Source organism: Rhinoraja longicauda, unplaced genomic scaffold, assembly GCF_053455715.1.
Source record: "Rhinoraja longicauda isolate Sanriku21f unplaced genomic scaffold, sRhiLon1.1 Scf000151, whole genome shotgun sequence".
NCBI classification, from domain to species: Eukaryota; Metazoa; Chordata; class Chondrichthyes; order Rajiformes; family Arhynchobatidae; genus Rhinoraja; species Rhinoraja longicauda.
Genome location: NW_027601369.1, coordinates 135,001 through 140,000, shown reverse-complemented (window position 1 = coordinate 140,000; position 5,000 = coordinate 135,001).

The following is a 5,000-nucleotide window of genomic DNA, read 5'->3' as shown; positions in this document are numbered from 1 at the left end:
TTTGCGGGGGAATTGTTAATGGGCGTCGGCGTGCTGGGTGACGATGTGGAGATGTGGAACGCCGAGCCAGATCTATCTTATTTGTTTGCTTGGCCCACTGGACTTTGCATGGGCTTTGCAACACTGTGTGCTAGGTTAAATCACGGCCAATAGAGTGAGTGTTTTTAATGATCCTGATCTGATAAGGGGACTAGAGGTAAAAGAGCCGTTAGGAGGCAGTGATCACAACACGATAAGTTTTACTCTGCAAATGGAAAGGTAGAAGGGAAAATCGGAAGTGTCTGTATTACAGTATAGCAAAGGGGATTACAGAGGCATGAGGCGGGAGCTGGCCAAAATTGACTGGAAGGAGGCCCTAGCAGGGAAGACGGTAGAACAGCAATGGCAGGTATTCCAGGGAATAATGCAGAGGTTGCAGGATCAATTTATTCCAAAGAGGTGGAAAGACTCTAAGGGGAGTAAGAGACACCTGTGGCTGACAAGGGAAGTCAGGGACAGCATAAAAATTAAGGAGAGGAGGTATAACATAGCAAAGAAGAGTGGGAAGACAGAGGATTGGGACTCTTTTAAAGAGCAACAAAAGTTAACTAAAGAGGCAATGCGGGGAGAAAAGATGAGGTGCGAGGGTAAACTAGCCAATAATATAAAGGAGGATAGCAAAAGTTTTTTTAGGTACGTGAAGAGGGAAAAAATAGTCAAGGCAAATGTGGGTCCCTTGAAGACAGAAACGGGGGAATTTATTATGGGGAACAAAGAAATGGCAGACGAGTTAAACCGTTACTTTGGGTCTGTCTTCACTGAGGAAGATACACACAATCTCCCAAATGTTCTAGGGGCCGGAGAACCTAGGGTGATGGAGGAACTGAAGGAAATCCACATTAGGCAGGAAATGGTTTTGGGTAGACTGATGGGACTGAAGGCTGATAAATCCCCAGGGCCTGATGGTCTGCATCCCAGGGTACCTAAGGAGGTGGCTCTAGAAATAGTGGAAGCATTGGAGATCATTTTTCAATGTTCTATATAGATTCAGGATCAGTTCCTGTGGATTGGAGGATAGCAAATGTTATCCCACTTTTTAAGAAGGGAGGGAGAGAGAAAACGGGTAATTATAGACCAGTTAGTCTGACATCAGTGGTGGGGAAGATGCTGGAGTCAATTAGAAAAGACGAAATTGCTGAGCATTTGGATAGCAGTAACAGGATCATTGCGAGTCAGCATGGATTTACGAAGGGGAAATCATGCTTGACAAATCTACTGGAATGTTTTGAGGATGTAACTAGGAAAATTGACAGGGGAGAGTCAGTGGACGTGGTGTACCTCGACTTTCAGAAAGCCTTCGACAAGCTCCCACATAGGAGATTAGTGGGCAAAATTAGGGCACGTGGTATTGGGGGTAGGGTACTGACATGGATAGAAAATTGGTTGACAGACGGAAAGCAAAGAGTGGGTATAAATGGGTCCCTCTCGGAATGGCAGGCAGTGACCAGTGGGGTACCGCAAGGTTCGGTGCTGGGACCCCAGCTATTTACGATATGCATTAATGACTTAGACGGAGGGATTAAAAGTACCATTAGCAAATTTGCAGATGATACTAAGCTGGAGGGTAGTGTGAATTGTGAGGAAGATGCAATAAGGCTGCAGGATGACTTGGACAGGTTGTGTGAGTGGGCGGATACATGGCAGATGCAGTTTAATGTAGATAAGTGCGAGGTTATTCACTTTGGAAGTAAGAGTAGAAAGGCAGATTATTGTCTGAATGGTGTCAAGTTAGGAGGAGGGGGAGTTCAACGAGATCTGGATGTCCTAGTGCATCAGTCAATGAAAGGAAGCATGCAGGTACAGCAGGCAGTGAAGAAAGCCAATGGAATGTTGGCCTTCGTAACCAGAGGAGTTGAGTATAGGAGCAAAGAGGTCCTTCTACAGTTGTAGCGGGCCCTGGTGAGACCGCACCTGGAGTACTGTGTGCAGTTTTGGTCTCCAAATTTGAGGAAGGATATTCTTGCTATGGAGGGCGTGCAGCGTAGGTTCACTAGGTTAATTCCCGGAATGGCGGGACGGTCGTATGTTGAAAGGCTGGAGCGATTGGGCTTGTATACACTGGTATTTAGAAGAATGAGGGGGGATCTTATTGAAACATATACGATAATTAGGGGATTGGACACATTAGAGGCAGGAAACATGTTCCCAATGTTGGGGGAGTCCAGAACAAGGGGCCACCGTTTAAGAATAAGGGGTAGGCCATTTAGAACGGAGATGAGGAAGAACCTTTTCAGTCAGAGAGTGGTGAAGGTGTGGAATTCTCTGCCTCAGAAGGCAGTGGAGGCCAGTTCGTTGGATGCTTTCAAGAGAGAGCTGGATAGAGCTCTTAAGGATAACGGAGTGAGGGGGTATGGGGAGAAGGCAGGAACGGGGTACTGATTGAGAGTGATCAGCCATGATCGCATTGAATGGCGGTGCTGGCTCGAAGGGCTGAATGGCCGACTCCTGCACCTATTGTCTATTGTCTATTGTCTATAATCAACCACTTTATTTTGCCCGTCTTTGTGACTCCTCTTTGACACGTCGATCACCGCTGAGGCTGTTTTACCTGTTTCGCCTATGTACCGTAAGGTACACTCCTTACATTGAACTGCATACACCCCATTATTTCGCTCACGGGTTATCCTCTGTGCTATCCAGTCTCTCCTGTCACCCTGTTCTATGTTTTTGTCTATTACCCAGTGGGAGCAGGCCCCATATTGACATTAATTTGTAACCCTACTGCTCCCCTCGTCTGCTGGTTTTATCACCATCTCATGTTTATCCCTCAGCTCTGCCGTGGTCTCCCTCTCTTTTTTTCTGGTGAGGTTCGGCCTATCCTTTGTCATGGGCATATCCCAGGCTGTTTTAGTAACGTTCTTTTAAAACGTGTCGTGTTTGTTTGGCTTTACCCACGTTCCAGCATTAGAGGCCAATTTTTGCAATGTTTCCTGGGTGGGATTTGCCGGTTTTACAAATGGTGTCACTATCTCACCCTGCTTCCTGATACCCTTATGGGGTCGGCTCTGTTCTTGCAGAACCCTCGGGTGGTGCAGAGTCTGGGCCTTGTTATCAATATCTTGCCCTGCTTCCCGATACCCTTGCGGGTTCGGCTCTGTTCTTGCAGATCCCTCAGGTGGTGCAGAGTCTGGGCGGCATCGTCACCCAGCACACCGACGCCCACTGAAAATTACCCACGCACAGTGCGCGCCTGGAGCGGCAGTAGTTCAAACTACCCCTACCCCTACCCCTACCCCTACCGCTACCCCTACCCCTACCCCTAACCCTAACCCTAACCCTAACCCTAACCCTAACCCTAACCCTAACCCTAACCCTAACCCTAACCCTAACCCTAACCCTAACCCTAACCCTAACCCTAACCCTAACCCTAACCCTAACCCTAACCCTGACCCTGACCCTAATGCAGGCAGAGTTATTTATAAAGTGGCCCAGACTCTGCACCACCTGAGGGTTTTGTAACAGAACCAACCCCATAAGGGTTTCAGGAAGCAGGGCAAGATATTGATAACAAGGCGCAGACTCTGCACCACCTCAGGGTTCTGCAAGAACAGAGCCGACCCCATAAGGGCATCAGGAATCAGGGCAAGATATTGATAAAATGGCCCAGACTCTGCACCACCTGAGGGTTCTGCAAGAACAGAGCCGACCCCATAAGGGCATCAGGAAGCAGGGCAAGATATTGGTAACAAGGCCCACGGGGAAGGCGGCATACTTTGGGGTTATTTTGTAGTGAGTTTTGAAGGCATGTGCTAGTGTTACGCATACCGAGGGCGCGCAAAGTTCGGCGCGCCCGGGCCAAAACGCCTCTGCTGGCCGCGGCCGAGTCGGCCGACGGATTGCCACGGACTTGCTTGACGACCTGTCACTCTCCGTGCATCGGTTGCACGCCCGGTTCGTCCTTTCCATTTGTTTCATGATGTACACGCGGCAGGCGGAATATTTTAAAAGCACTGTTCTGTTCGAAGTGCACAATGGCCGTTGGGGCAATGCAACTGGGGGTCGGTCGACCGGCTGACGACGCCTGCCTGCCGATTTGGTTCACGATGTCCCCGCCGAAGGCGGCATACTTGAAAGTACTGCCGTTCGCGGCGCGCAATTTGCAGGGGGGAGGAATTGTTAGTGGACGTCTGTGTGCTGGGTGACGATGCTTGCCGACTTGGTTCATGCCGTCCACGCCGAAGACGGCGCCGTTTAAAGTACTGCCGCTCGAGGTGCACAATTTGCGGGGGAATTGTTATTGGGCGTCGGCGTGCTGGGTGACGATGTGGAGATGAGGAACGCCGAGCCAGATCTATCTTATTTGTTTGCTTGGGCCACTGGACTTTGCATGGGCTTGGCATCATTGTGTGCTACGTTAAATCACGGCCAATTGAGTGAGTATTTTTTATTCAACCACTCTATTTTGCCCGTCTTTGTGACTCCTCTATGACACGCCGATCACCGCTGACGTGTTAATCTGCGTGTTAGGTATCTCGGGGGTCAGTTGGACGGACAGATGTGTAAGGGTTTTGTTCGGAAGGATCGTTGAGTGTAAACGGTGAACGGGGGTTAAAGGCCCTGAGGTTTCAATCCTCTAAAGAATGTAAAAGGTCTGACGCGTTAGCTAGCAGCTAATGAGGTGAACCTAGCAGCTAATGAGGCTCTCTCTCTCTCACGGCCCCGGGACTCCCTCCCTCCCTCCTCCCTCTTGGAACCCTCCCTGCGTGGGGGGGGGGGGGGGGGGGGGGGGGGGCACGAAGAAAAAGAGGGTATAAGAAGAATCCAGTGGAAGGAGTAGGGACTGGGGGCGAGGTCAGACAGCCTATCCGGCTAATAAAGCATCATGAGGTTAGGTATAAACTCTGATGACTGCATAAACTCGCCCCTAATGGGGGGGGGGCACTCTCTCCCCCACCCCTCTCTCCCCAGTGCCACTCCCTCCGACCCCCCCCCCACTCTCTTCGTGTCGCTGGGCCCGCCCG